Raw genomic sequence first — 26,710 nt, forward strand, 5'->3', positions numbered from 1 at the left:
AATGCTGAGCACCAGCTTTTTGTCCATTCATTGCGACTTTTGGCGCAAGACTGAGTTTGGTTTCATAGCTCAAATCATTCCCAACTACCTCTTTTTACACCAAAGGTGTTAAGAGACTCAACAACCCATTTGTACTGTCTGTCATTTGGGCTCACAATTTCTTCATTATCAGAATCATTTTAGAACTGAAAGGGAAAGTTCTAAATTGGGGACAATATCTCTTAAGAAAAGAGGAATATGCTGCCCCGTGTGAGGATCGAACTCACGACCTTCAGATTATGAGACTGACGCGCTACCTACTGCGCTAACGAGGCAAGACACACAAGCTAATCTGCAGACACTTCTTGTGCAAGGCACGAAACTTATTTTTTTCATATTGTCAACGAGCTTGAAGGTATCTATTCCCATATGGTCTAGCGGTTAGGATTCCTGGTTTTCACCCAGGCGGCCCGGGTTCGACTCCCGGTATGGGAATTCACTTTTTTCTGTACTACTGCCAACATTCAAAGACTGAAATGTGTTTTGCAAATAAAAGTACTTCAGATAGAATTTGCACTTTGCAGTCAAAAATGCTGAACACCAGGGTATTTTTCATTCATTCTGACCTTTTGCACAAGATTTAATTTTGTTTCATAGCTTAACTCATTCTCAACTACACCTTTTTACTCCAAAGTGTTAGGGGCCCAACAATCCATGTGTTCTGTCTGTCATTAGGGCTCCTACTTCATTTCCAATCGGAAACATTTCAGAAATTAATGGGAAAGTTCTGAGTTGGTAACACAGTCTCCTGAGAAAAGGAGGGAGTAGTACCACATGTGAGGAATAAACTCATATTCTTCAGATTGCCAACTGATATGCTAATTATGGTGTTCATGTGGAAAGTTTTAGCTTTAGTAATGTAAAATTTATTTAATCAAAGCAAAAAACTTCTTTTTTTTTTTTTTTTTTTTTTTTAAACCTGTTTTGTTGGTTAGTGTAAAGCTTGCCCCATGCGGAAAAGGACCTAGCATCGCTGGTTGACTGGTTCAATTCCTGCTATGGGAGTGACCTCCTTTGGCATATGTACGCACATTCAAAAACTGCCACGAACCTTGTAGATGGAATCAGTTTAGGTTGGAACTGCTCTATGCAGCAAAAATGTCAACCACCAGAGTTTTGGGTTATTTATTTGCAACACATACCATTTGAGGTCAACGCTCAAACCATTCTTATTTCTCACTTGTAACTCCTAGGTTTTAAGGGACTCAGCAACCCTTTTTTCCCTGTCTGTTATTAGAGCTCTCCTCTTTGCTGCAATCGGTTATGTTTTGGTACTGAATGGGAAAAATCGGTGGCTCTCTAGCAAAGATGGAGACAGAATTGATTGAAAAAACAAGGGGCCAGTGCCTCTTCTGAGCATCAAAAGTTCAACCTTTAGCTTATGAGACGGATTTGCTTCCTACTGTGTTAACGAGGCAAGTTGCGCAAATTGAACTGCAGACGTTTCTTGTGTCAAGTAGTAAACTTCTTTTTTTTACATTGTCACTGATACCGCTATGCATCATTTCCCATATGGTCTAGCGGTTAAGATTCCTGGTTCTCACCCAGGCGGCCCGGGTTCGACTCCCGGTATGGGAAAGTACCCTTTTCTGTACTAACTACTGATGCGTTATTTTCAGTCAAACGTATCTCAGGTACAATTTGGACTTAACCGTCAAAAATGCTGAGCACCAGCTTTTTGTCCATTCATTGCGACTTTTGGCGCAAGACTGAGTTTGGTTTCATAGCTCAAATCATTCCCAACTACCTCTTTTTACACCAAAGGTGTTAAGAGACTCAACAACCCATTTGTACTGTCTGTCATTTGGGCTCACAATTTCTTCATTATCAGAATCATTTTAGAACTGAAAGGGAAAGTTCTAAATTGGGGACAATATCTCTTAAGAAAAGAGGAATATGCTGCCCCGTGTGAGGATCGAACTCACGACCTTCAGATTATGAGACTGACGCGCTACCTACTGCGCTAACGAGGCAAGACACACAAGCTAATCTGCAGACACTTCTTGTGCAAGGCACGAAACTTATTTTTTTCATATTGTCAACGAGCTTGAAGGTATCTATTCCCATATGGTCTAGCGGTTAGGATTCCTGGTTTTCACCCAGGCGGCCCGGGTTCGACTCCCGGTATGGGAATTCACTTTTTTCTGTACTACTGCCAACATTCAAAGACTGAAATGTGTTTTGCAAATAAAAGTACTTCAGATAGAATTTGCACTTTGCAGTCAAAAATGCTGAACACCAGGGTATTTTTCATTCATTCTGACCTTTTGCACAAGATTTAATTTTGTTTCATAGCTTAACTCATTCTCAACTACACCTTTTTACTCCAAAGTGTTAGGGGCCCAACAATCCATGTGTTCTGTCTGTCATTAGGGCTCCTACTTCATTTCCAATCGGAAACATTTCAGAAATTAATGGGAAAGTTCTGAGTTGGTAACACAGTCTCCTGAGAAAAGGAGGGAGTAGTACCACATGTGAGAAATAAACTCATATTCTTCAGATTGCCAACTGATATGCTAATTATGGTGTTCATGTGGAAAGTTTTAGCTTTAGTAATGTAAAATTTATTTAATCAAAGCAAAAAACTTCTTTTTTTTTTTTTTTTTTAAACCTGTTTTGTTGGTTAGTGTAAAGCTTGCCCCATGCGGAAAAGGACCTAGCATCGCTGGTTGACTGGTTCAATTCCTGCTATGGGAGTGACCTCCTTTGGCATATGTACGCACATTCAAAAACTGCCACGAACCTTGTAGATGGAATCAGTTTAGGTTGGAACTGCTCTATGCAGCAAAAATGTCAACCACCAGAGTTTTGGGTTATTTATTTGCAACACATACCATTTGAGGTCAACGCTCAAACCATTCTTATTTCTCACTTGTAACTCCTAGGTTTTAAGGGACTCAGCAACCCTTTTTTCCCTGTCTGTTATTAGAGCTCTCCTCTTTGCTGCAATCGGTTATGTTTTGGTACTGAATGGGAAAAATCGGTGGCTCTCTAGCAAAGATGGAGACAGAATTGATTGAAAAAACAAGGGGCCAGTGCCTCTTCTGAGCATCAAAAGTTCAACCTTTAGCTTATGAGACGGATTTGCTTCCTACTGTGTTAACGAGGCAAGTTGCGCAAATTGAACTGCAGACGTTTCTTGTGTCAAGTAGTAAACTTCTTTTTTTTACATTGTCACTGATACCGCTATGCATCATTTCCCATATGGTCTAGCGGTTAGGATTCCTGGTTCTCACCCAGGCGGCCCGGGTTCGACTCCCGGTATGGGAAAGTACCCTTTTCTGTACTAACTACTGATGCGTTATTTTCAGTCAAACGTATCTCAGGTACAATTTGGACTTAACCGTCAAAAATGCTGAGCACCAGCTTTTTGTCCATTCATTGCGACTTTTGGCGCAAGACTGAGTTTGGTTTCATAGCTCAAATCATTCCCAACTACCTCTTTTTACACCAAAGGTGTTAAGAGACTCAACAACCCATTTGTACTGTCTGTCATTTGGGCTCACAATTTCTTCATTATCAGAATCATTTTAGAACTGAAAGGGAAAGTTCTAAATTGGGGACAATATCTCTTAAGAAAAGAGGAATATGCTGCCCCGTGTGAGGATCGAACTCACGACCTTCAGATTATGAGACTGACGCGCTACCTACTGCGCTAACGAGGCAAGACACACAAGCTAATCTGCAGACACTTCTTGTGCAAGGCACGAAACTTATTTTTTTCATATTGTCAACGAGCTTGAAGGTATCTATTCCCATATGGTCTAGCGGTTAGGATTCCTGGTTTTCACCCAGGCGGCCCGGGTTCGACTCCCGGTATGGGAATTCACTTTTTTCTGTACTACTGCCAACATTCAAAGACTGAAATGTGTTTTGCAAATAAAAGTACTTCAGATAGAATTTGCACTTTGCAGTCAAAAATGCTGAACACCAGGGTATTTTTCATTCATTCTGACCTTTTGCACAAGATTTAATTTTGTTTCATAGCTTAACTCATTCTCAACTACACCTTTTTACTCCAAAGTGTTAGGGGCCCAACAATCCATGTGTTCTGTCTGTCATTAGGGCTCCTACTTCATTTCCAATCGGAAACATTTCAGAAATTAATGGGAAAGTTCTGAGTTGGTAACACAGTCTCCTGAGAAAAGGAGGGAGTAGTACCACATGTGAGGAATAAACTCATATTCTTCAGATTGCCAACTGATATGCTAATTATGGTGTTCATGTGGAAAGTTTTAGCTTTAGTAATGTAAAATTTATTTAATCAAAGCAAAAAACTTCTTTTTTTTTTTTTTTTTTTTTTTTAAACCTGTTTTGTTGGTTAGTGTAAAGCTTGCCCCATGCGGAAAAGGACCTAGCATCGCTGGTTGACTGGTTCAATTCCTGCTATGGGAGTGACCTCCTTTGGCATATGTACGCACATTCAAAAACTGCCACGAACCTTGTAGATGGAATCAGTTTAGGTTGGAACTGCTCTATGCAGCAAAAATGTCAACCACCAGAGTTTTGGGTTATTTATTTGCAACACATACCATTTGAGGTCAACGCTCAAACCATTCTTATTTCTCACTTGTAACGCCTAGGTTTTAAGGGACTCAGCAACCCTTTTTTCCCTGTCTGTTATTAGAGCTCTCCTCTTTGCTGCAATCGGTTATGTTTTGGTACTGAATGGGAAAAATCGGTGGCTCTCTAGCAAAGATGGAGACAGAATTGATTGAAAAAACAAGGGGCCAGTGCCTCTTCTGAGCATCAAAAGTTCAACCTTTAGCTTATGAGACGGATTTGCTTCCTACTGTGTTAACGAGGCAAGTTGCGCAAATTGAACTGCAGACGTTTCTTGTGTCAAGTAGTAAACTTCTTTTTTTTACATTGTCACTGATACCGCTATGCATCATTTCCCATATGGTCTAGCGGTTAGGATTCCTGGTTCTCACCCAGGCGGCCCGGGTTCGACTCCCGGTATGGGAAAGTACCCTTTTCTGTACTAACTACTGATGCGTTATTTTCAGTCAAACGTATCTCAGGTACAATTTGGACTTAACCGTCAAAAATGCTGAGCACCAGCTTTTTGTCCATTCATTGCGACTTTTGGCGCAAGACTGAGTTTGGTTTCATAGCTCAAATCATTCCCAACTACCTCTTTTTACACCAAAGGTGTTAAGAGACTCAACAACCCATTTGTACTGTCTGTCATTTGGGCTCACAATTTCTTCATTATCAGAATCATTTTAGAACTGAAAGGGAAAGTTCTAAATTGGGGACAATATCTCTTAAGAAAAGAGGAATATGCTGCCCCGTGTGAGGATCGAACTCACGACCTTCAGATTATGAGACTGACGCGCTACCTACTGCGCTAACGAGGCAAGACACACAAGCTAATCTGCAGACACTTCTTGTGCAAGGCACGAAACTTATTTTTTTCATATTGTCAACGAGCTTGAAGGTATCTATTCCCATATGGTCTAGCGGTTAGGATTCCTGGTTTTCACCCAGGCGGCCCGGGTTCGACTCCCGGTATGGGAATTCACTTTTTTCTGTACTACTGCCAACATTCAAAGACTGAAATGTGTTTTGCAAATAAAAGTACTTCAGATAGAATTTGCACTTTGCAGTCAAAAATGCTGAACACCAGGGTATTTTTCATTCATTCTGACCTTTTGCACAAGATTTAATTTTGTTTCATAGCTTAACTCATTCTCAACTACACCTTTTTACTCCAAAGTGTTAGGGGCCCAACAATCCATGTGTTCTGTCTGTCATTAGGGCTCCTACTTCATTTCCAATCGGAAACATTTCAGAAATTAATGGGAAAGTTCTGAGTTGGTAACACAGTCTCCTGAGAAAAGGAGGGAGTAGTACCACATGTGAGAAATAAACTCATATTCTTCAGATTGCCAACTGATATGCTAATTATGGTGTTCATGTGGAAAGTTTTAGCTTTAGTAATGTAAAATTTATTTAATCAAAGCAAAAAACTTCTTTTTTTTTTTTTTTTTTTAAACCTGTTTTGTTGGTTAGTGTAAAGCTTGCCCCATGCGGAAAAGGACCTAGCATCGCTGGTTGACTGGTTCAATTCCTGCTATGGGAGTGACCTCCTTTGGCATATGTACGCACATTCAAAAACTGCCACGAACCTTGTAGATGGAATCAGTTTAGGTTGGAACTGCTCTATGCAGCAAAAATGTCAACCACCAGAGTTTTGGGTTATTTATTTGCAACACATACCATTTGAGGTCAACGCTCAAACCATTCTTATTTCTCACTTGTAACGCCTAGGTTTTAAGGGACTCAGCAACCCTTTTTTCCCTGTCTGTTATTAGAGCTCTCCTCTTTGCTGCAATCGGTTATGTTTTGGTACTGAATGGGAAAAATCGGTGGCTCTCTAGCAAAGATGGAGACAGAATTGATTGAAAAAACAAGGGGCCAGTGCCTCTTCTGAGCATCAAAAGTTCAACCTTTAGCTTATGAGACGGATTTGCTTCCTACTGTGTTACATTGTCACTGATACCGCTATGCATCATTTCCCATATGGTCTAGCGGTTAGGATTCCTGGTTCTCACCCAGGCGGCCCGGGTTCGACTCCCGGTATGGGAAAGTACCCTTTTCTGTACTAACTACTGATGCGTTATTTTCAGTCAAACGTATCTCAGGTACAATTTGGACTTAACCGTCAAAAATGCTGAGCACCAGCTTTTTGTCCATTCATTGCGACTTTTGGCGCAAGACTGAGTTTGGTTTCATAGCTCAAATCATTCCCAACTACCTCTTTTTACACCAAAGGTGTTAAGAGACTCAACAACCCATTTGTACTGTCTGTCATTTGGGCTCACAATTTCTTCATTATCAGAATCATTTTAGAACTGAAAGGGAAAGTTCTAAATTGGGGACAATATCTCTTAAGAAAAGAGGAATATGCTGCCCCGTGTGAGGATCGAACTCACGACCTTCAGATTATGAGACTGACGCGCTACCTACTGCGCTAACGAGGCAAGACACACAAGCTAATCTGCAGACACTTCTTGTGCAAGGCACGAAACTTATTTTTTTCATATTGTCAACGAGCTTGAAGGTATCTATTCCCATATGGTCTAGCGGTTAGGATTCCTGGTTTTCACCCAGGCGGCCCGGGTTCGACTCCCGGTATGGGAATTCACTTTTTTCTGTACTACTGCCAACATTCAAAGACTGAAATGTGTTTTGCAAATAAAAGTACTTCAGATAGAATTTGCACTTTGCAGTCAAAAATGCTGAACACCAGGGTATTTTTCATTCATTCTGACCTTTTGCACAAGATTTAATTTTGTTTCATAGCTTAACTCATTCTCAACTACACCTTTTTACTCCAAAGTGTTAGGGGCCCAACAATCCATGTGTTCTGTCTGTCATTAGGGCTCCTACTTCATTTCCAATCGGAAACATTTCAGAAATTAATGGGAAAGTTCTGAGTTGGTAACACAGTCTCCTGAGAAAAGGAGGGAGTAGTACCACATGTGAGAAATAAACTCATATTCTTCAGATTGCCAACTGATATGCTAATTATGGTGTTCATGTGGAAAGTTTTAGCTTTAGTAATGTAAAATTTATTTAATCAAAGCAAAAAACTTCTTTTTTTTTTTTTTTTTTTAAACCTGTTTTGTTGGTTAGTGTAAAGCTTGCCCCATGCGGAAAAGGACCTAGCATCGCTGGTTGACTGGTTCAATTCCTGCTATGGGAGTGACCTCCTTTGGCATATGTACGCACATTCAAAAACTGCCACGAACCTTGTAGATGGAATCAGTTTAGGTTGGAACTGCTCTATGCAGCAAAAATGTCAACCACCAGAGTTTTGGGTTATTTATTTGCACCACATACCATTTGAGGTCAACGCTCAAACCATTCTTATTTCTCACTTGTAACTCCTAGGTTTTAAGGGACTCAGCAACCCTTTTTTCCCTGTCTGTTATTAGAGCTCTCCTCTTTGCTGCAATCGGTTATGTTTTGGTACTGAATGGGAAAAATCGGTGGCTCTCTAGCAAAGATGGAGACAGAATTGATTGAAAAAACAAGGGGCCAGTGCCTCTTCTGAGCATCAAAAGTTCAACCTTTAGCTTATGAGACGGATTTGCTTCCTACTGTGTTAACGAGGCAAGTTGCGCAAATTGAACTGCAGACGTTTCTTGTGTCAAGTAGTAAACTTCTTTTTTTTACATTGTCACTGATACCGCTATGCATCATTTCCCATATGGTCTAGCGGTTAGGATTCCTGGTTCTCACCCAGGCGGCCCGGGTTCGACTCCCGGTATGGGAAAGTACCCTTTTCTGTACTAACTACTGATGCGTTATTTTCAGTCAAACGTATCTCAGGTACAATTTGGACTTAACCGTCAAAAATGCTGAGCACCAGCTTTTTGCCCATTCATTGCGACTTTTGGCGCAAGACTGAGTTTGGTTTCATAGCTCAAATCATTCCCAACTACCTCTTTTTACACCAAAGGTGTTAAGAGACTCAACAACCCATTTGTACTGTCTGTCATTTGGGCTCACAATTTCTTCATTATCAGAATCATTTTAGAACTGAAAGGGAAAGTTCTAAATTGGGGACAATATCTCTTAAGAAAAGAGGAATATGCTGCCCCGTGTGAGGATCGAACTCACGACCTTCAGATTATGAGACTGACGCGCTACCTACTGCGCTAACGAGGCAAGACACACAAGCTAATCTGCAGACACTTCTTGTGCAAGGCACGAAACTTATTTTTTTCATATTGTCAACGAGCTTGAAGGTATCTATTCCCATATGGTCTAGCGGTTAGGATTCCTGGTTTTCACCCAGGCGGCCCGGGTTCGACTCCCGGTATGGGAATTCACTTTTTTCTGTACTACTGCCAACATTCAAAGACTGAAATGTGTTTTGCAAATAAAAGTACTTCAGATAGAATTTGCACTTTGCAGTCAAAAATGCTGAACACCAGGGTATTTTTCATTCATTCTGACCTTTTGCACAAGATTTAATTTTGTTTCATAGCTTAACTCATTCTCAACTACACCTTTTTACTCCAAAGTGTTAGGGGCCCAACAATCCATGTGTTCTGTCTGTCATTAGGGCTCCTACTTCATTTCCAATCGGAAACATTTCAGAAATTAATGGGAAAGTTCTGAGTTGGTAACACAGTCTCCTGAGAAAAGGAGGGAGTAGTACCACATGTGAGAAATAAACTCATATTCTTCAGATTGCCAACTGATATGCTAATTATGGTGTTCATGTGGAAAGTTTTAGCTTTAGTAATGTAAAATTTATTTAATCAAAGCAAAAAACTTCTTTTTTTTTTTTTTTTTTTTTTTTTAAACCTGTTTTGTTGGTTAGTGTAAAGCTTGCCCCATGCGGAAAAGGACCTAGCATCGCTGGTTGACTGGTTCAATTCCTGCTATGGGAGTGACCTCCTTTGGCATATGTACGCACATTCAAAAACTGCCACGAACCTTGTAGATGGAATCAGTTTAGGTTGGAACTGCTCTATGCAGCAAAAATGTCAACCACCAGAGTTTTGGGTTATTTATTTGCAACACATACCATTTGAGGTCAACGCTCAAACCATTCTTATTTCTCACTTGTAACGCCTAGGTTTTAAGGGACTCAGCAACCCTTTTTTCCCTGTCTGTTATTAGAGCTCTCCTCTTTGCTGCAATCGGTTATGTTTTGGTACTGAATGGGAAAAATCGGTGGCTCTCTAGCAAAGATGGAGACAGAATTGATTGAAAAAACAAGGGGCCAGTGCCTCTTCTGAGCATCAAAAGTTCAACCTTTAGCTTATGAGACGGATTTGCTTCCTACTGTGTTAACGAGGCAAGTTGCGCAAATTGAACTGCAGACGTTTCTTGTGTCAAGTAGTAAACTTCTTTTTTTTACATTGTCACTGATACCGCTATGCATCATTTCCCATATGGTCTAGCGGTTAGGATTCCTGGTTCTCACCCAGGCGGCCCGGGTTCGACTCCCGGTATGGGAAAGTACCCTTTTCTGTACTAACTACTGATGCGTTATTTTCAGTCAAACGTATCTCAGGTACAATTTGGACTTAACCGTCAAAAATGCTGAGCACCAGCTTTTTGTCCATTCATTGCGACTTTTGGCGCAAGACTGAGTTTGGTTTCATAGCTCAAATCATTCCCAACTACCTCTTTTTACACCAAAGGTGTTAAGAGACTCAACAACCCATTTGTACTGTCTGTCATTTGGGCTCACAATTTCTTCATTATCAGAATCATTTTAGAACTGAAAGGGAAAGTTCTAAATTGGGGACAATATCTCTTAAGAAAAGAGGAATATGCTGCCCCGTGTGAGGATCGAACTCACGACCTTCAGATTATGAGACTGACGCGCTACCTACTGCGCTAACGAGGCAAGACACACAAGCTAATCTGCAGACACTTCTTGTGCAAGGCACGAAACTTATTTTTTTCATATTGTCAACGAGCTTGAAGGTATCTATTCCCATATGGTCTAGCGGTTAGGATTCCTGGTTTTCACCCAGGCGGCCCGGGTTCGACTCCCGGTATGGGAATTCACTTTTTTCTGTACTACTGCCAACATTCAAAGACTGAAATGTGTTTTGCAAATAAAAGTACTTCAGATAGAATTTGCACTTTGCAGTCAAAAATGCTGAACACCAGGGTATTTTTCATTCATTCTGACCTTTTGCACAAGATTTAATTTTGTTTCATAGCTTAACTCATTCTCAACTACACCTTTTTACTCCAAAGTGTTAGGGGCCCAACAATCCATGTGTTCTGTCTGTCATTAGGGCTCCTACTTCATTTCCAATCGGAAACATTTCAGAAATTAATGGGAAAGTTCTGAGTTGGTAACACAGTCTCCTGAGAAAAGGAGGGAGTAGTACCACATGTGAGAAATAAACTCATATTCTTCAGATTGCCAACTGATATGCTAATTATGGTGTTCATGTGGAAAGTTTTAGCTTTAGTAATGTAAAATTTATTTAATCAAAGCAAAAAACTTCTTTTTTTTTTTTTTTTTTTAAACCTGTTTTGTTGGTTAGTGTAAAGCTTGCCCCATGCGGAAAAGGACCTAGCATCGCTGGTTGACTGGTTCAATTCCTGCTATGGGAGTGACCTCCTTTGGCATATGTACGCACATTCAAAAACTGCCACGAACCTTGTAGATGGAATCAGTTTAGGTTGGAACTGCTCTATGCAGCAAAAATGTCAACCACCAGAGTTTTGGGTTATTTATTTGCACCACATACCATTTGAGGTCAACGCTCAAACCATTCTTATTTCTCACTTGTAACTCCTAGGTTTTAAGGGACTCAGCAACCCTTTTTTCCCTGTCTGTTATTAGAGCTCTCCTCTTTGCTGCAATCGGTTATGTTTTGGTACTGAATGGGAAAAATCGGTGGCTCTCTAGCAAAGATGGAGACAGAATTGATTGAAAAAACAAGGGGCCAGTGCCTCTTCTGAGCATCAAAAGTTCAACCTTTAGCTTATGAGACGGATTTGCTTCCTACTGTGTTAACGAGGCAAGTTGCGCAAATTGAACTGCAGACGTTTCTTGTGTCAAGTAGTAAACTTCTTTTTTTTACATTGTCACTGATACCGCTATGCATCATTTCCCATATGGTCTAGCGGTTAGGATTCCTGGTTCTCACCCAGGCGGCCCGGGTTCGACTCCCGGTATGGGAAAGTACCCTTTTCTGTACTAACTACTGATGCGTTATTTTCAGTCAAACGTATCTCAGGTACAATTTGGACTTAACCGTCAAAAATGCTGAGCACCAGCTTTTTGTCCATTCATTGCGACTTTTGGCGCAAGACTGAGTTTGGTTTCATAGCTCAAATCATTCCCAACTACCTCTTTTTACACCAAAGGTGTTAAGAGACTCAACAACCCATTTGTACTGTCTGTCATTTGGGCTCACAATTTCTTCATTATCAGAATCATTTTAGAACTGAAAGGGAAAGTTCTAAATTGGGGACAATATCTCTTAAGAAAAGAGGAATATGCTGCCCCGTGTGAGGATCGAACTCACGACCTTCAGATTATGAGACTGACGCGCTACCTACTGCGCTAACGAGGCAAGACACACAAGCTAATCTGCAGACACTTCTTGTGCAAGGCACGAAACTTATTTTTTTCATATTGTCAACGAGCTTGAAGGTATCTATTCCCATATGGTCTAGCGGTTAGGATTCCTGGTTTTCACCCAGGCGGCCCGGGTTCGACTCCCGGTATGGGAATTCACTTTTTTCTGTACTACTGCCAACATTCAAAGACTGAAATGTGTTTTGCAAATAAAAGTACTTCAGATAGAATTTGCACTTTGCAGTCAAAAATGCTGAACACCAGGGTATTTTTCATTCATTCTGACCTTTTGCACAAGATTTAATTTTGTTTCATAGCTTAACTCATTCTCAACTACACCTTTTTACTCCAAAGTGTTAGGGGCCCAACAATCCATGTGTTCTGTCTGTCATTAGGGCTCCTACTTCATTTCCAATCGGAAACATTTCAGAAATTAATGGGAAAGTTCTGAGTTGGTAACACAGTCTCCTGAGAAAAGGAGGGAGTAGTACCACATGTGAGAAATAAACTCATATTCTTCAGATTGCCAACTGATATGCTAATTATGGTGTTCATGTGGAAAGTTTTAGCTTTAGTAATGTAAAATTTATTTAATCAAAGCAAAAAACTTCTTTTTTTTTTTTTTTTTTTAAACCTGTTTTGTTGGTTAGTGTAAAGCTTGCCCCATGCGGAAAAGGACCTAGCATCGCTGGTTGACTGGTTCAATTCCTGCTATGGGAGTGACCTCCTTTGGCATATGTACGCACATTCAAAAACTGCCACGAACCTTGTAGATGGAATCAGTTTAGGTTGGAACTGCTCTATGCAGCAAAAATGTCAACCACCAGAGTTTTGGGTTATTTATTTGCACCACATACCATTTGAGGTCAACGCTCAAACCATTCTTATTTCTCACTTGTAACTCCTAGGTTTTAAGGGACTCAGCAACCCTTTTTTCCCTGTCTGTTATTAGAGCTCTCCTCTTTGCTGCAATCGGTTATGTTTTGGTACTGAATGGGAAAAATCGGTGGCTCTCTAGCAAAGATGGAGACAGAATTGATTGAAAAAACAAGGGGCCAGTGCCTCTTCTGAGCATCAAAAGTTCAACCTTTAGCTTATGAGACGGATTTGCTTCCTACTGTGTTAACGAGGCAAGTTACGCAAATTGAACTGCAGACGTTTCTTGTGTCAAGTAGTAAACTTCTTTTTTTTACATTGTCACTGATACCGCTATGCATCATTTCCCATATGGTCTAGCGGTTAGGATTCCTGGTTCTCACCCAGGCGGCCCGGGTTCGACTCCCGGTATGGGAAAGTACCCTTTTCTGTACTAACTACTGATGCGTTATTTTCAGTCAAACGTATCTCAGGTACAATTTGGACTTAACCGTCAAAAATGCTGAGCACCAGCTTTTTGTCCATTCATTGCGACTTTTGGCGCAAGACTGAGTTTGGTTTCATAGCTCAAATCATTCCCAACTACCTCTTTTTACACCAAAGGTGTTAAGAGACTCAACAACCCATTTGTACTGTCTGTCATTTGGGCTCACAATTTCTTCATTATCAGAATCATTTTAGAACTGAAAGGGAAAGTTCTAAATTGGGGACAATATCTCTTAAGAAAAGAGGAATATGCTGCCCCGTGTGAGGATCGAACTCACGACCTTCAGATTATGAGACTGACGCGCTACCTACTGCGCTAACGAGGCAAGACACACAAGCTAATCTGCAGACACTTCTTGTGCAAGGCACGAAACTTATTTTTTTCATATTGTCAACGAGCTTGAAGGTATCTATTCCCATATGGTCTAGCGGTTAGGATTCCTGGTTTTCACCCAGGCGGCCCGGGTTCGACTCCCGGTATGGGAATTCACTTTTTTCTGTACTACTGCCAACATTCAAAGACTGAAATGTGTTTTGCAAATAAAAGTACTTCAGATAGAATTTGCACTTTGCAGTCAAAAATGCTGAACACCAGGGTATTTTTCATTCATTCTGACCTTTTGCACAAGATTTAATTTTGTTTCATAGCTTAACTCATTCTCAACTACACCTTTTTACTCCAAAGTGTTAGGGGCCCAACAATCCATGTGTTCTGTCTGTCATTAGGGCTCCTACTTCATTTCCAATCGGAAACATTTCAGAAATTAATGGGAAAGTTCTGAGTTGGTAACACAGTCTCCTGAGAAAAGGAGGGAGTAGTACCACATGTGAGAAATAAACTCATATTCTTCAGATTGCCAACTGATATGCTAATTATGGTGTTCATGTGGAAAGTTTTAGCTTTAGTAATGTAAAATTTATTTAATCAAAGCAAAAAACTTCTTTTTTTTTTTTTTTTTTTAAACCTGTTTTGTTGGTTAGTGTAAAGCTTGCCCCATGCGGAAAAGGACCTAGCATCGCTGGTTGACTGGTTCAATTCCTGCTATGGGAGTGACCTCCTTTGGCATATGTACGCACATTCAAAAACTGCCACGAACCTTGTAGATGGAATCAGTTTAGGTTGGAACTGCTCTATGCAGCAAAAATGTCAACCACCAGAGTTTTGGGTTATTTATTTGCACCACATACCATTTGAGGTCAACGCTCAAACCATTCTTATTTCTCACTTGTAACTCCTAGGTTTTAAGGGACTCAGCAACCCTTTTTTCCCTGTCTGTTATTAGAGCTCTCCTCTTTGCTGCAATCGGTTATGTTTTGGTACTGAATGGGAAAAATCGGTGGCTCTCTAGCAAAGATGGAGACAGAATTGATTGAAAAAACAAGGGGCCAGTGCCTCTTCTGAGCATCAAAAGTTCAACCTTTAGCTTATGAGACGGATTTGCTTCCTACTGTGTTAACGAGGCAAGTTGCGCAAATTGAACTGCAGACGTTTCTTGTGTCAAGTAGTAAACTTCTTTTTTTTACATTGTCACTGATACCGCTATGCATCATTTCCCATATGGTCTAGCGGTTAGGATTCCTGGTTCTCACCCAGGCGGCCCGGGTTCGACTCCCGGTATGGGAAAGTACCCTTTTCTGTACTAACTACTGATGCGTTATTTTCAGTCAAACGTATCTCAGGTACAATTTGGACTTAACCGTCAAAAATGCTGAGCACCAGCTTTTTGTCCATTCATTGCGACTTTTGGCGCAAGACTGAGTTTGGTTTCATAGCTCAAATCATTCCCAACTACCTCTTTTTACACCAAAGGTGTTAAGAGACTCAACAACCCATTTGTACTGTCTGTCATTTGGGCTCACAATTTCTTCATTATCAGAATCATTTTAGAACTGAAAGGGAAAGTTCTAAATTGGGGACAATATCTCTTAAGAAAAGAGGAATATGCTGCCCCGTGTGAGGATCGAACTCACGACCTTCAGATTATGAGACTGACGCGCTACCTACTGCGCTAACGAGGCAAGACACACAAGCTAATCTGCAGACACTTCTTGTGCAAGGCACGAAACTTATTTTTTTCATATTGTCAACGAGCTTGAAGGTATCTATTCCCATATGGTCTAGCGGTTAGGATTCCTGGTTTTCACCCAGGCGGCCCGGGTTCGACTCCCGGTATGGGAATTCACTTTTTTCTGTACTACTGCCAACATTCAAAGACTGAAATGTGTTTTGCAAATAAAAGTACTTCAGATAGAATTTGCACTTTGCAGTCAAAAATGCTGAACACCAGGGTATTTTTCATTCATTCTGACCTTTTGCACAAGATTTAATTTTGTTTCATAGCTTAACTCATTCTCAACTACACCTTTTTACTCCAAAGTGTTAGGGGCCCAACAATCCATGTGTTCTGTCTGTCATTAGGGCTCCTACTTCATTTCCAATCGGAAACATTTCAGAAATTAATGGGAAAGTTCTGAGTTGGTAACACAGTCTCCTGAGAAAAGGAGGGAGTAGTACCACATGTGAGAAATAAACTCATATTCTTCAGATTGCCAACTGATATGCTAATTATGGTGTTCATGTGGAAAGTTTTAGCTTTAGTAATGTAAAATTTATTTAATCAAAGCAAAAAACTTCTTTTTTTTTTTTTTTTTTTTTTTTTTTTTAAACCTGTTTTGTTGGTTAGTGTAAAGCTTGCCCCATGCGGAAAAGGACCTAGCATCGCTGGTTGACTGGTTCAATTCCTGCTATGGGAGTGACCTCCTTTGGCATATGTACGCACATTCAAAAACTGCCACGAACCTTGTAGATGGAATCAGTTTAGGTTGGAACTGCTCTATGCAGCAAAAATGTCAACCACCAGAGTTTTGGGTTATTTATTTGCAACACATACCATTTGAGGTCAACGCTCAAACCATTCTTATTTCTCACTTGTAACGCCTAGGTTTTAAGGGACTCAGCAACCCTTTTTTCCCTGTCTGTTATTAGAGCTCTCCTCTTTGCTGCAATCGGTTATGTTTTGGTACTGAATGGGAAAAATCGGTGGCTCTCTAGCAAAGATGGAGACAGAATTGATTGAAAAAACAAGGGGCCAGTGCCTCTTCTGAGCATCAAAAGTTCAACCTTTAGCTTATGAGACGGATTTGCTTCCTACTGTGTTAACGAGGCAAGTTGCGCAAATTGAACTGCAGACGTTTCTTGTGTCAAGTAGTAAACTTCTTTTTTTTACATTGTCACTGATACCGCTATGCATCATTTCCCATATGGTCTAGCGGTTAGGATTCCTGGTTCTCACCCAGGCGGCCCGGGTTCGACTCCCGGTATGGGAAAGTACCCTTTTCTGTACTAACTACTGATGCGTTATTTTCAGTCAAACGTATCTCAGGTACAATTTGGACTTAACCGTCAAAAATGCTGAGCACCAGCTTTTTGTCCATTCATTGCGACTTTTGGCGCAAGACTGAGTTTGGTTTCATAGCTCAAATCATTCCCAACTACCTCTTTTTACACCAAAGGTGTTAAGAGACTCAACAACCCATTTGTACTGTCTGTCATTTGGGCTCACAATTTCTTCATTATCAGAATCATTTTAGAACTGAAAGGGAAAGTTCTAAATTGGGGACAATATCTCTTAAGAAAAGAGGAATATGCTGCCCCGTGTGAGGATCGAACTCACGACCTTCAGATTATGAGACTGACGCGCTACCTACTGCGCTAACGAGGCAAGACACACAAGCTAATCTGCAGACACTTCTTGTGCAAGGCACGAAACTTATTTTTTTCATATTGTCAACGAGCTTGAAGGTATCTATTCCCATATGGTCTAGCGGTTAGGATTCCTGGTTTTCACCCAGGCGGCCCGGGTTCGACTCCCGGTATGGGAATTCACTTTTTTCTGTACTACTGCCAACATTCAAAGACTGAAATGTGTTTTGCAAATAAAAGTACTTCAGATAGAATTTGCACTTTGCAGTCAAAAATGCTGAACACCAGGGTATTTTTCATTCATTCTGACCTTTTGCACAAGATTTAATTTTGTTTCATAGCTTAACTCATTCTCAACTACACCTTTTTACTCCAAAGTGTTAGGGGCCCAACAATCCATGTGTTCTGTCTGTCATTAGGGCTCCTACTTCATTTCCAATCGGAAACATTTCAGAAATTAATGGGAAAGTTCTGAGTTGGTAACACAGTCTCCTGAGAAAAGGAGGGAGTAGTACCACATGTGAGAAATAAACTCATATTCTTCAGATTGCCAACTGATATGCTAATTATGGTGTTCATGTGGAAAGTTTTAGCTTTAGTAATGTAAAATTTATTTAATCAAAGCAAAAAACTTCTTTTTTTTTTTTTTTTTTTAAACCTGTTTTGTTGGTTAGTGTAAAGCTTGCCCCATGCGGAAAAGGACCTAGCATCGCTGGTTGACTGGTTCAATTCCTGCTATGGGAGTGACCTCCTTTGGCATATGTACGCACATTCAAAAACTGCCACGAACCTTGTAGATGGAATCAGTTTAGGTTGGAACTGCTCTATGCAGCAAAAATGTCAACCACCAGAGTTTTGGGTTATTTATTTGCAACACATACCATTTGAGGTCAACGCTCAAACCATTCTTATTTCTCACTTGTAACGCCTAGGTTTTAAGGGACTCAGCAACCCTTTTTTCCCTGTCTGTTATTAGAGCTCTCCTCTTTGCTGCAATCGGTTATGTTTTGGTACTGAATGGGAAAAATCGGTGGCTCTCTAGCAAAGATGGAGACAGAATTGATTGAAAAAACAAGGGGCCAGTGCCTCTTCTGAGCATCAAAAGTTCAACCTTTAGCTTATGAGACGGATTTGCTTCCTACTGTGTTAACGAGGCAAGTTGCGCAAATTGAACTGCAGACGTTTCTTGTGTCAAGTAGTAAACTTCTTTTTTTTACATTGTCACTGATACCGCTATGCATCATTTCCCATATGGTCTAGCGGTTAGGATTCCTGGTTCTCACCCAGGCGGCCCGGGTTCGACTCCCGGTATGGGAAAGTACCCTTTTCTGTACTAACTACTGATGCGTTATTTTCAGTCAAACGTATCTCAGGTACAATTTGGACTTAACCGTCAAAAATGCTGAGCACCAGCTTTTTGTCCATTCATTGCGACTTTTGGCGCAAGACTGAGTTTGGTTTCATAGCTCAAATCATTCCCAACTACCTCTTTTTACACCAAAGGTGTTAAGAGACTCAACAACCCATTTGTACTGTCTGTCATTTGGGCTCACAATTTCTTCATTATCAGAATCATTTTAGAACTGAAAGGGAAAGTTCTAAATTGGGGACAATATCTCTTAAGAAAAGAGGAATATGCTGCCCCGTGTGAGGATCGAACTCACGACCTTCAGATTATGAGACTGACGCGCTACCTACTGCGCTAACGAGGCAAGACACACAAGCTAATCTGCAGACACTTCTTGTGCAAGGCACGAAACTTATTTTTTTCATATTGTCAACGAGCTTGAAGGTATCTATTCCCATATGGTCTAGCGGTTAGGATTCCTGGTTTTCACCCAGGCGGCCCGGGTTCGACTCCCGGTATGGGAATTCACTTTTTTCTGTACTACTGCCAACATTCAAAGACTGAAATGTGTTTTGCAAATAAAAGTACTTCAGATAGAATTTGCACTTTGCAGTCAAAAATGCTGAACACCAGGGTATTTTTCATTCATTCTGACCTTTTGCACAAGATTTAATTTTGTTTCATAGCTTAACTCATTCTCAACTACACCTTTTTACTCCAAAGTGTTAGGGGCCCAACAATCCATGTGTTCTGTCTGTCATTAGGGCTCCTACTTCATTTCCAATCGGAAACATTTCAGAAATTAATGGGAAAGTTCTGAGTTGGTAACACAGTCTCCTGAGAAAAGGAGGGAGTAGTACCACATGTGAGAAATAAACTCATATTCTTCAGATTGCCAACTGATATGCTAATTATGGTGTTCATGTGGAAAGTTTTAGCTTTAGTAATGTAAAATTTATTTAATCAAAGCAAAAAACTTCTTTTTTTTTTTTTTTTTTTTTTTTTTTTTTTTTTAAACCTGTTTTGTTGGTTAGTGTAAAGCTTGCCCCATGCGGAAAAGGACCTAGCATCGCTGGTTGACTGGTTCAATTCCTGCTATGGGAGTGACCTCCTTTGGCATATGTACGCACATTCAAAAACTGCCACGAACCTTGTAGATGGAATCAGTTTAGGTTGGAACTGCTCTATGCAGCAAAAATGTCAACCACCAGAGTTTTGGGTTATTTATTTGCAACACATACCATTTGAGGTCAACGCTCAAACCATTCTTATTTCTCACTTGTAACGCCTAGGTTTTAAGGGACTCAGCAACCCTTTTTTCCCTGTCTGTTATTAGAGCTCTCCTCTTTGCTGCAATCGGTTATGTTTTGGTACTGAATGGGAAAAATCGGTGGCTCTCTAGCAAAGATGGAGACAGAATTGATTGAAAAAACAAGGGGCCAGTGCCTCTTCTGAGCATCAAAAGTTCAACCTTTAGCTTATGAGACGGATTTGCTTCCTACTGTGTTAACGAGGCAAGTTGCGCAAATTGAACTGCAGACGTTTCTTGTGTCAAGTAGTAAACTTCTTTTTTTTACATTGTCACTGATACCGCTATGCATCATTTCCCATATGGTCTAGCGGTTAGGATTCCTGGTTCTCACCCAGGCGGCCCGGGTTCGACTCCCGGTATGGGAAAGTACCCTTTTCTGTACTAACTACTGATGCGTTATTTTCAGTCAAACGTATCTCAGGTACAATTTGGACTTAACCGTCAAAAATGCTGAGCACCAGCTTTTTGTCCATTCATTGCGACTTTTGGCGCAAGACTGAGTTTGGTTTCATAGCTCAAATCATTCCCAACTACCTCTTTTTACACCAAAGGTGTTAAGAGACTCAACAACCCATTTGTACTGTCTGTCATTTGGGCTCACAATTTCTTCATTATCAGAATCATTTTAGAACTGAAAGGGAAAGTTCTAAATTGGGGACAATATCTCTTAAGAAAAGAGGAATATGCTGCCCCGTGTGAGGATCGAACTCACGACCTTCAGATTATGAGACTGACGCGCTACCTACTGCGCTAACGAGGCAAGACACACAAGCTAATCTGCAGACACTTCTTGTGCAAGGCACGAAACTTATTTTTTTCATATTGTCAACGAGCTTGAAGGTATCTATTCCCATATGGTCTAGCGGTTAGGATTCCTGGTTTTCACCCAGGCGGCCCGGGTTCGACTCCCGGTATGGGAATTCACTTTTTTCTGTACTACTGCCAACATTCAAAGACTGAAATGTGTTTTGCAAATAAAAGTACTTCAGATAGAATTTGCACTTTGCAGTCAAAAATGCTGAACACCAGGGTATTTTTCATTCATTCTGACCTTTTGCACAAGATTTAATTTTGTTTCATAGCTTAACTCATTCTCAACTACACCTTTTTACTCCAAAGTGTTAGGGGCCCAACAATCCATGTGTTCTGTCTGTCATTAGGGCTCCTACTTCATTTCCAATCGGAAACATTTCAGAAATTAATGGGAAAGTTCTGAGTTGGTAACACAGTCTCCTGAGAAAAGGAGGGAGTAGTACCACATTTGAGGAATAAACTCATATTCTTCAGATTGCCAACTGATATGCTAATTATGGTGTTCATGTGGAAAGTTTTAGCTTTAGTAATGTAAAATTTATTTAATCAAAGCAAAAAACTTCTTTTTTTTTTTTTTTTTTTTTTTTTTAAACCTGTCTTGTTGGTTAGTGTAAAGCTTGCCCCATGCGGAAAAGGACCTAGCATCGCTGGTTGACTGGTTCAATTCCTGCTATGGGAGTGACCTCCTTTGGCATATGTACGCACATTCAAAAACTGCCACAAACCTTGTAGATGGAATCAGTTTAGGTTGGAACTGCTCTATGCAGCAAAAATGTCAACCACCAGAGTTTTGGGTTATTTATTTGCACCACATACCATTTGAGGTCAACGCTCAAACCATTCTTATTTCTCACTTGTAACTCCTAGGTTTTAAGGGACTCAGCAACCCTTTTTTCCCTGTCTGTTATTAGAGCTCTCCTCTTTGCTGCAATCGGTTATGTTTTGGTACTGAATGGGAAAAATCGGTGGCTCTCTAGCAAAGATGGAGACAGAATTGATTGAAAAAACAAGGGGCCAGTGCCTCTTCTGAGCATCAAAAGTTCAACCTTTAGCTTATGAGACGGATTTGCTTCCTACTGTGTTAAGGAGGCAAGTTGCGCAAATTGAACTGCAGAAGTTTCTTGTGTCAAGTAGTAAACTTCTTTTTTTTACATTGTCACTGATACCGCTATGCATCATTTCCCATATGGTCTAGCGGTTAGGATTCCTGGTTCTCACCCAGGCGGCCCGGGTTCGACTCCCGGTATGGGAAAGTACCCTTTTCTGTACTAACTACTGATGCGTTATTTTCAGTCAAACGTATCTCAGGTACAATTTGGACTTAACCGTCAAAAATGCTGAGCACCAGCTTTTTGTCCATTCATTGCGACTTTTGGCGCAAGACTGAGTTTGGTTTCATAGCTCAAATCATTCCCAACTACCTCTTTTTACACCAAAGGTGTTAAGAGACTCAACAACCCATTTGTACTGTCTGTCATTTGGGCTCACAATTTCTTCATTATCAGAATCATTTTAGAACTGAAAGGGAAAGTTCTAAATTGGGGACAATATCTCTTAAGAAAAGAGGAATATGCTGCCCCGTGTGAGGATCGAACTCACGACCTTCAGATTATGAGACTGACGCGCTACCTACTGCGCTAACGAGGCAAGACACACAAGCTAATCTGCAGACACTTCTTGTGCAAGGCACGAAACTTATTTTTTTCATATTGTCAACGAGCTTGAAGGTATCTATTCCCATATGGTCTAGCGGTTAGGATTCCTGGTTTTCACCCAGGCGGCCCGGGTTCGACTCCCGGTATGGGAATTCACTTTTTTCTGTACTACTGCCAACATTCAAAGACTGAAATGTGTTTTGCAAATAAAAGTACTTCAGATAGAATTTGCACTTTGCAGTCAAAAATGCTGAACACCAGGGTATTTTTCATTCATTCTGACCTTTTGCACAAGATTTAATTTTGTTTCATAGCTTAACTCATTCTCAACTACACCTTTTTACTCCAAAGTGTTAGGGGCCCAACAATCCATGTGTTCTGTCTGTCATTAGGGCTCCTACTTCATTTCCAATCGGAAACATTTCAGAAATTAATGGGAAAGTTCTGAGTTGGTAACACAGTCTCCTGAGAAAAGGAGGGAGTAGTACCACATGTGAGAAATAAACTCATATTCTTCAGATTGCCAACTGATATGCTAATTATGGTGTTCATGTGGAAAGTTTTAGCTTTAGTAATGTAAAATTTATTTAATCAAAGCAAAAAACTTCTTTTTTTTTTTTTTTTTTTTTTTTTTTTTTTTTTTTTTAAACCTGTTTTGTTGGTTAGTGTAAAGCTTGCCCCATGCGGAAAAGGACCTAGCATCGCTGGTTGACTGGTTCAATTCCTGCTATGGGAGTGACCTCCTTTGGCATATGTACGCACATTCAAAAACTGCCACGAACCTTGTAGATGGAATCAGTTTAGGTTGGAACTGCTCTATGCAGCAAAAATGTCAACCACCAGAGTTTTGGGTTATTTATTTGCAACACATACCATTTGAGGTCAACGCTCAAACCATTCTTATTTCTCACTTGTAACGCCTAGGTTTTAAGGGACTCAGCAACCCTTTTTTCCCTGTCTGTTATTAGAGCTCTCCTCTTTGCTGCAATCGGTTATGTTTTGGTACTGAATGGGAAAAATCGGTGGCTCTCTAGCAAAGATGGAGACAGAATTGATTGAAAAAACAAGGGGCCAGTGCCTCTTCTGAGCATCAAAAGTTCAACCTTTAGCTTATGAGACGGATTTGCTTCCTACTGTGTTAACGAGGCAAGTTGCGCAAATTGAACTGCAGACGTTTCTTGTGTCAAGTAGTAAACTTCTTTTTTTTACATTGTCACTGATACCGCTATGCATCATTTCCCATATGGTCTAGCGGTTAGGATTCCTGGTTCTCACCCAGGCGGCCCGGGTTCGACTCCCGGTATGGGAAAGTACCCTTTTCTGTACTAACTACTGATGCGTTATTTTCAGTCAAACGTATCTCAGGTACAATTTGGACTTAACCGTCAAAAATGCTGAGCACCAGCTTTTTGTCCATTCATTGCGACTTTTGGCGCAAGACTGAGTTTGGTTTCATAGCTCAAATCATTCCCAACTACCTCTTTTTACACCAAAGGTGTTAAGAGACTCAACAACCCATTTGTACTGTCTGTCATTTGGGCTCACAATTTCTTCATTATCAGAATCATTTTAGAACTGAAAGGGAAAGTTCTAAATTGGGGACAATATCTCTTAAGAAAAGAGGAATATGCTGCCCCGTGTGAGGATCGAACTCACGACCTTCAGATTATGAGACTGACGCGCTACCTACTGCGCTAACGAGGCAAGACACACAAGCTAATCTGCAGACACTTCTTGTGCAAGGCACGAAACTTATTTTTTTCATATTGTCAACGAGCTTGAAGGTATCTATTCCCATATGGTCTAGCGGTTAGGATTCCTGGTTTTCACCCAGGCGGCCCGGGTTCGACTCCCGGTATGGGAATTCACTTTTTTCTGTACTACTGCCAACATTCAAAGACTGAAATGTGTTTTGCAAATAAAAGTACTTCAGATAGAATTTGCACTTTGCAGTCAAAAATGCTGAACACCAGGGTATTTTTCATTCATTCTGACCTTTTGCACAAGATTTAATTTTGTTTCATAGCTTAACTCATTCTCAACTACACCTTTTTACTCCAAAGTGTTAGGGGCCCAACAATCCATGTGTTCTGTCTGTCATTAGGGCTCCTACTTCATTTCCAATCGGAAACATTTCAGAAATTAATGGGAAAGTTCTGAGTTGGTAACACAGTCTCCTGAGAAAAGGAGGGAGTAGTACCACATGTGAGAAATAAACTCATATTCTTCAGATTGCCAACTGATATGCTAATTATGGTGTTCATGTGGAAAGTTTTAGCTTTAGTAATGTAAAATTTATTTAATCAAAGCAAAAAACTTCTTTTTTTTTTTTTTTTTTTAAACCTGTTTTGTTGGTTAGTGTAAAGCTTGCCCCATGCGGAAAAGGACCTAGCATCGCTGGTTGACTGGTTCAATTCCTGCTATGGGAGTGACCTCCTTTGGCATATGTACGCACATTCAAAAACTGCCACGAACCTTGTAGATGGAATCAGTTTAGGTTGGAACTGCTCTATGCAGCAAAAATGTCAACCACCAGAGTTTTGGGTTATTTATTTGCACCACATACCATTTGAGGTCAACGCTCAAACCATTCTTATTTCTCACTTGTAACTCCTAGGTTTTAAGGGACTCAGCAACCCTTTTTTCCCTGTCTGTTATTAGAGCTCTCCTCTTTGCTGCAATCGGTTATGTTTTGGTACTGAATGGGAAAAATCGGTGGCTCTCTAGCAAAGATGGAGACAGAATTGATTGAAAAAACAAGGGGCCAGTGCCTCTTCTGAGCATCAAAAGTTCAACCTTTAGCTTATGAGACGGATTTGCTTCCTACTGTGTTAACGAGGCAAGTTGCGCAAATTGAACTGCAGACGTTTCTTGTGTCAAGTAGTAAACTTCTTTTTTTTACATTGTCACTGATACCGCTATGCATCATTTCCCATATGGTCTAGCGGTTAGGATTCCTGGTTCTCACCCAGGCGGCCCGGGTTCGACTCCCGGTATGGGAAAGTACCCTTTTCTGTACTAACTACTGATGCGTTATTTTCAGTCAAACGTATCTCAGGTACAATTTGGACTTAACCGTCAAAAATGCTGAGCACCAGCTTTTTGTCCATTCATTGCGACTTTTGGCGCAAGACTGAGTTTGGTTTCATAGCTCAAATCATTCCCAACTACCTCTTTTTACACCAAAGGTGTTAAGAGACTCAACAACCCATTTGTACTGTCTGTCATTTGGGCTCACAATTTCTTCATTATCAGAATCATTTTAGAACTGAAAGGGAAAGTTCTAAATTGGGGACAATATCTCTTAAGAAAAGAGGAATATGCTGCCCCGTGTGAGGATCGAACTCACGACCTTCAGATTATGAGACTGACGCGCTACCTACTGCGCTAACGAGGCAAGACACACAAGCTAATCTGCAGACACTTCTTGTGCAAGGCACGAAACTTATTTTTTTCATATTGTCAACGAGCTTGAAGGTATCTATTCCCATATGGTCTAGCGGTTAGGATTCCTGGTTTTCACCCAGGCGGCCCGGGTTCGACTCCCGGTATGGGAATTCACTTTTTTCTGTACTACTGCCAACATTCAAAGACTGAAATGTGTTTTGCAAATAAAAGTACTTCAGATAGAATTTGCACTTTGCAGTCAAAAATGCTGAACACCAGGGTATTTTTCATTCATTCTGACCTTTTGCACAAGATTTAATTTAGTTTCATAGCTTAACTCATTCTCAACTACACCTTTTTACTCCAAAGTGTTAGGGGCCCAACAATCCATGTGTTCTGTCTGTCATTAGGGCTCCTACTTCATTTCCAATCGGAAACATTTCAGAAATTAATGGGAAAGTTCTGAGTTGGTAACACAGTCTCCTGAGAAAAGGAGGGAGTAGTACCACATGTGAGGAATAAACTCATATTCTTCAGATTGCCAACTGATATGCTAATTATGGTGTTCATGTGGAAAGTTTTAGCTTTAGTAATGTAAAATTTATTTAATCAAAGCAAAAAACTTCTTTTTTTTTTTTTTTTTTTTAAACCTGTTTTGTTGGTTAGTGTAAAGCTTGCCCCATGCGGAAAAGGACCTAGCATCGCTGGTTGACTGGTTCAATTCCTGCTATGGGAGTGACCTCCTTTGGCATATGTACGCACATTCAAAAACTGCCACGAACCTTGTAGATGGAATCAGTTTAGGTTGGAACTGCTCTATGCAGCAAAAATGTCAACCACCAGAGTTTTGGGTTATTTATTTGCAACACATACCATTTGAGGTCAACGCTCAAACCATTCTTATTTCTCACTTGTAACGCCTAGGTTTTAAGGGACTCAGCAACCCTTTTTTCCCTGTCTGTTATTAGAGCTCTCCTCTTTGCTGCAATCGGTTATGTTTTGGTACTGAATG

The 26,710-nt window shown here is 40.5% G+C and overlaps 46 non-coding genes across 46 annotated transcripts; 30 read left to right on the forward strand and 16 right to left on the reverse strand.

The window, feature by feature from the left end:
* Nucleotides 1-241: 241 nt before the first annotated feature.
* Nucleotides 242-314, reverse strand: TRNAM-CAU (transfer RNA methionine (anticodon CAU)). Its single transcript has one exon. It is a non-coding gene; the product is annotated as a tRNA-Met (tRNA).
* An 88-nt stretch (nucleotides 315-402) lies between these two features.
* On the forward strand, nucleotides 403-474 carry TRNAE-UUC (transfer RNA glutamic acid (anticodon UUC)). The gene has a single exon. It is a non-coding gene; the product is annotated as a tRNA-Glu (tRNA).
* Nucleotides 475-1,939: 1,465 nt separating this feature from the next.
* TRNAM-CAU (transfer RNA methionine (anticodon CAU)) lies at nucleotides 1,940-2,012 on the reverse strand. The gene has a single exon. It is a non-coding gene; the product is annotated as a tRNA-Met (tRNA).
* An 88-nt stretch (nucleotides 2,013-2,100) lies between these two features.
* On the forward strand, nucleotides 2,101-2,172 carry TRNAE-UUC (transfer RNA glutamic acid (anticodon UUC)). Its single transcript has one exon. It is a non-coding gene; the product is annotated as a tRNA-Glu (tRNA).
* A 1,065-nt stretch (nucleotides 2,173-3,237) lies between these two features.
* On the forward strand, nucleotides 3,238-3,309 carry TRNAE-CUC (transfer RNA glutamic acid (anticodon CUC)). Its single transcript has one exon. It is a non-coding gene; the product is annotated as a tRNA-Glu (tRNA).
* A 322-nt stretch (nucleotides 3,310-3,631) lies between these two features.
* Nucleotides 3,632-3,704, reverse strand: TRNAM-CAU (transfer RNA methionine (anticodon CAU)). The gene has a single exon. It is a non-coding gene; the product is annotated as a tRNA-Met (tRNA).
* An 88-nt stretch (nucleotides 3,705-3,792) lies between these two features.
* TRNAE-UUC (transfer RNA glutamic acid (anticodon UUC)) lies at nucleotides 3,793-3,864 on the forward strand. Its single transcript has one exon. It is a non-coding gene; the product is annotated as a tRNA-Glu (tRNA).
* Nucleotides 3,865-4,935: 1,071 nt separating this feature from the next.
* TRNAE-CUC (transfer RNA glutamic acid (anticodon CUC)) lies at nucleotides 4,936-5,007 on the forward strand. Its single transcript has one exon. It is a non-coding gene; the product is annotated as a tRNA-Glu (tRNA).
* Nucleotides 5,008-5,329: 322 nt separating this feature from the next.
* On the reverse strand, nucleotides 5,330-5,402 carry TRNAM-CAU (transfer RNA methionine (anticodon CAU)). The gene has a single exon. It is a non-coding gene; the product is annotated as a tRNA-Met (tRNA).
* An 88-nt stretch (nucleotides 5,403-5,490) lies between these two features.
* TRNAE-UUC (transfer RNA glutamic acid (anticodon UUC)) lies at nucleotides 5,491-5,562 on the forward strand. Its single transcript has one exon. It is a non-coding gene; the product is annotated as a tRNA-Glu (tRNA).
* A 999-nt stretch (nucleotides 5,563-6,561) lies between these two features.
* TRNAE-CUC (transfer RNA glutamic acid (anticodon CUC)) lies at nucleotides 6,562-6,633 on the forward strand. Its single transcript has one exon. It is a non-coding gene; the product is annotated as a tRNA-Glu (tRNA).
* Nucleotides 6,634-6,955: 322 nt separating this feature from the next.
* Nucleotides 6,956-7,028, reverse strand: TRNAM-CAU (transfer RNA methionine (anticodon CAU)). The gene has a single exon. It is a non-coding gene; the product is annotated as a tRNA-Met (tRNA).
* An 88-nt stretch (nucleotides 7,029-7,116) lies between these two features.
* On the forward strand, nucleotides 7,117-7,188 carry TRNAE-UUC (transfer RNA glutamic acid (anticodon UUC)). The gene has a single exon. It is a non-coding gene; the product is annotated as a tRNA-Glu (tRNA).
* A 1,066-nt stretch (nucleotides 7,189-8,254) lies between these two features.
* Nucleotides 8,255-8,326, forward strand: TRNAE-CUC (transfer RNA glutamic acid (anticodon CUC)). The gene has a single exon. It is a non-coding gene; the product is annotated as a tRNA-Glu (tRNA).
* A 322-nt stretch (nucleotides 8,327-8,648) lies between these two features.
* TRNAM-CAU (transfer RNA methionine (anticodon CAU)) lies at nucleotides 8,649-8,721 on the reverse strand. The gene has a single exon. It is a non-coding gene; the product is annotated as a tRNA-Met (tRNA).
* Nucleotides 8,722-8,809: 88 nt separating this feature from the next.
* Nucleotides 8,810-8,881, forward strand: TRNAE-UUC (transfer RNA glutamic acid (anticodon UUC)). The gene has a single exon. It is a non-coding gene; the product is annotated as a tRNA-Glu (tRNA).
* Nucleotides 8,882-9,953: 1,072 nt separating this feature from the next.
* Nucleotides 9,954-10,025, forward strand: TRNAE-CUC (transfer RNA glutamic acid (anticodon CUC)). The gene has a single exon. It is a non-coding gene; the product is annotated as a tRNA-Glu (tRNA).
* A 322-nt stretch (nucleotides 10,026-10,347) lies between these two features.
* Nucleotides 10,348-10,420, reverse strand: TRNAM-CAU (transfer RNA methionine (anticodon CAU)). Its single transcript has one exon. It is a non-coding gene; the product is annotated as a tRNA-Met (tRNA).
* Nucleotides 10,421-10,508: 88 nt separating this feature from the next.
* On the forward strand, nucleotides 10,509-10,580 carry TRNAE-UUC (transfer RNA glutamic acid (anticodon UUC)). Its single transcript has one exon. It is a non-coding gene; the product is annotated as a tRNA-Glu (tRNA).
* Nucleotides 10,581-11,646: 1,066 nt separating this feature from the next.
* TRNAE-CUC (transfer RNA glutamic acid (anticodon CUC)) lies at nucleotides 11,647-11,718 on the forward strand. The gene has a single exon. It is a non-coding gene; the product is annotated as a tRNA-Glu (tRNA).
* A 322-nt stretch (nucleotides 11,719-12,040) lies between these two features.
* TRNAM-CAU (transfer RNA methionine (anticodon CAU)) lies at nucleotides 12,041-12,113 on the reverse strand. Its single transcript has one exon. It is a non-coding gene; the product is annotated as a tRNA-Met (tRNA).
* Nucleotides 12,114-12,201: 88 nt separating this feature from the next.
* TRNAE-UUC (transfer RNA glutamic acid (anticodon UUC)) lies at nucleotides 12,202-12,273 on the forward strand. The gene has a single exon. It is a non-coding gene; the product is annotated as a tRNA-Glu (tRNA).
* Nucleotides 12,274-13,339: 1,066 nt separating this feature from the next.
* TRNAE-CUC (transfer RNA glutamic acid (anticodon CUC)) lies at nucleotides 13,340-13,411 on the forward strand. The gene has a single exon. It is a non-coding gene; the product is annotated as a tRNA-Glu (tRNA).
* Nucleotides 13,412-13,733: 322 nt separating this feature from the next.
* TRNAM-CAU (transfer RNA methionine (anticodon CAU)) lies at nucleotides 13,734-13,806 on the reverse strand. Its single transcript has one exon. It is a non-coding gene; the product is annotated as a tRNA-Met (tRNA).
* Nucleotides 13,807-13,894: 88 nt separating this feature from the next.
* TRNAE-UUC (transfer RNA glutamic acid (anticodon UUC)) lies at nucleotides 13,895-13,966 on the forward strand. The gene has a single exon. It is a non-coding gene; the product is annotated as a tRNA-Glu (tRNA).
* A 1,066-nt stretch (nucleotides 13,967-15,032) lies between these two features.
* TRNAE-CUC (transfer RNA glutamic acid (anticodon CUC)) lies at nucleotides 15,033-15,104 on the forward strand. Its single transcript has one exon. It is a non-coding gene; the product is annotated as a tRNA-Glu (tRNA).
* A 322-nt stretch (nucleotides 15,105-15,426) lies between these two features.
* On the reverse strand, nucleotides 15,427-15,499 carry TRNAM-CAU (transfer RNA methionine (anticodon CAU)). Its single transcript has one exon. It is a non-coding gene; the product is annotated as a tRNA-Met (tRNA).
* Nucleotides 15,500-15,587: 88 nt separating this feature from the next.
* On the forward strand, nucleotides 15,588-15,659 carry TRNAE-UUC (transfer RNA glutamic acid (anticodon UUC)). The gene has a single exon. It is a non-coding gene; the product is annotated as a tRNA-Glu (tRNA).
* Nucleotides 15,660-16,735: 1,076 nt separating this feature from the next.
* On the forward strand, nucleotides 16,736-16,807 carry TRNAE-CUC (transfer RNA glutamic acid (anticodon CUC)). The gene has a single exon. It is a non-coding gene; the product is annotated as a tRNA-Glu (tRNA).
* Nucleotides 16,808-17,129: 322 nt separating this feature from the next.
* Nucleotides 17,130-17,202, reverse strand: TRNAM-CAU (transfer RNA methionine (anticodon CAU)). The gene has a single exon. It is a non-coding gene; the product is annotated as a tRNA-Met (tRNA).
* Nucleotides 17,203-17,290: 88 nt separating this feature from the next.
* On the forward strand, nucleotides 17,291-17,362 carry TRNAE-UUC (transfer RNA glutamic acid (anticodon UUC)). The gene has a single exon. It is a non-coding gene; the product is annotated as a tRNA-Glu (tRNA).
* Nucleotides 17,363-18,428: 1,066 nt separating this feature from the next.
* Nucleotides 18,429-18,500, forward strand: TRNAE-CUC (transfer RNA glutamic acid (anticodon CUC)). The gene has a single exon. It is a non-coding gene; the product is annotated as a tRNA-Glu (tRNA).
* Nucleotides 18,501-18,822: 322 nt separating this feature from the next.
* Nucleotides 18,823-18,895, reverse strand: TRNAM-CAU (transfer RNA methionine (anticodon CAU)). Its single transcript has one exon. It is a non-coding gene; the product is annotated as a tRNA-Met (tRNA).
* Nucleotides 18,896-18,983: 88 nt separating this feature from the next.
* On the forward strand, nucleotides 18,984-19,055 carry TRNAE-UUC (transfer RNA glutamic acid (anticodon UUC)). The gene has a single exon. It is a non-coding gene; the product is annotated as a tRNA-Glu (tRNA).
* Nucleotides 19,056-20,136: 1,081 nt separating this feature from the next.
* On the forward strand, nucleotides 20,137-20,208 carry TRNAE-CUC (transfer RNA glutamic acid (anticodon CUC)). Its single transcript has one exon. It is a non-coding gene; the product is annotated as a tRNA-Glu (tRNA).
* Nucleotides 20,209-20,530: 322 nt separating this feature from the next.
* TRNAM-CAU (transfer RNA methionine (anticodon CAU)) lies at nucleotides 20,531-20,603 on the reverse strand. The gene has a single exon. It is a non-coding gene; the product is annotated as a tRNA-Met (tRNA).
* An 88-nt stretch (nucleotides 20,604-20,691) lies between these two features.
* On the forward strand, nucleotides 20,692-20,763 carry TRNAE-UUC (transfer RNA glutamic acid (anticodon UUC)). The gene has a single exon. It is a non-coding gene; the product is annotated as a tRNA-Glu (tRNA).
* Nucleotides 20,764-21,836: 1,073 nt separating this feature from the next.
* Nucleotides 21,837-21,908, forward strand: TRNAE-CUC (transfer RNA glutamic acid (anticodon CUC)). Its single transcript has one exon. It is a non-coding gene; the product is annotated as a tRNA-Glu (tRNA).
* Nucleotides 21,909-22,230: 322 nt separating this feature from the next.
* On the reverse strand, nucleotides 22,231-22,303 carry TRNAM-CAU (transfer RNA methionine (anticodon CAU)). Its single transcript has one exon. It is a non-coding gene; the product is annotated as a tRNA-Met (tRNA).
* An 88-nt stretch (nucleotides 22,304-22,391) lies between these two features.
* Nucleotides 22,392-22,463, forward strand: TRNAE-UUC (transfer RNA glutamic acid (anticodon UUC)). Its single transcript has one exon. It is a non-coding gene; the product is annotated as a tRNA-Glu (tRNA).
* A 1,085-nt stretch (nucleotides 22,464-23,548) lies between these two features.
* TRNAE-CUC (transfer RNA glutamic acid (anticodon CUC)) lies at nucleotides 23,549-23,620 on the forward strand. Its single transcript has one exon. It is a non-coding gene; the product is annotated as a tRNA-Glu (tRNA).
* A 322-nt stretch (nucleotides 23,621-23,942) lies between these two features.
* TRNAM-CAU (transfer RNA methionine (anticodon CAU)) lies at nucleotides 23,943-24,015 on the reverse strand. Its single transcript has one exon. It is a non-coding gene; the product is annotated as a tRNA-Met (tRNA).
* Nucleotides 24,016-24,103: 88 nt separating this feature from the next.
* TRNAE-UUC (transfer RNA glutamic acid (anticodon UUC)) lies at nucleotides 24,104-24,175 on the forward strand. Its single transcript has one exon. It is a non-coding gene; the product is annotated as a tRNA-Glu (tRNA).
* Nucleotides 24,176-25,241: 1,066 nt separating this feature from the next.
* On the forward strand, nucleotides 25,242-25,313 carry TRNAE-CUC (transfer RNA glutamic acid (anticodon CUC)). The gene has a single exon. It is a non-coding gene; the product is annotated as a tRNA-Glu (tRNA).
* Nucleotides 25,314-25,635: 322 nt separating this feature from the next.
* On the reverse strand, nucleotides 25,636-25,708 carry TRNAM-CAU (transfer RNA methionine (anticodon CAU)). The gene has a single exon. It is a non-coding gene; the product is annotated as a tRNA-Met (tRNA).
* An 88-nt stretch (nucleotides 25,709-25,796) lies between these two features.
* On the forward strand, nucleotides 25,797-25,868 carry TRNAE-UUC (transfer RNA glutamic acid (anticodon UUC)). Its single transcript has one exon. It is a non-coding gene; the product is annotated as a tRNA-Glu (tRNA).
* The last annotated feature ends 842 nt before the right edge of the window (nucleotides 25,869-26,710 follow it).

Source organism: Ranitomeya imitator, chromosome 4 (assembly GCF_032444005.1).
Source record: "Ranitomeya imitator isolate aRanImi1 chromosome 4, aRanImi1.pri, whole genome shotgun sequence".
NCBI classification, from domain to species: domain Eukaryota; kingdom Metazoa; phylum Chordata; class Amphibia; order Anura; family Dendrobatidae; genus Ranitomeya; species Ranitomeya imitator.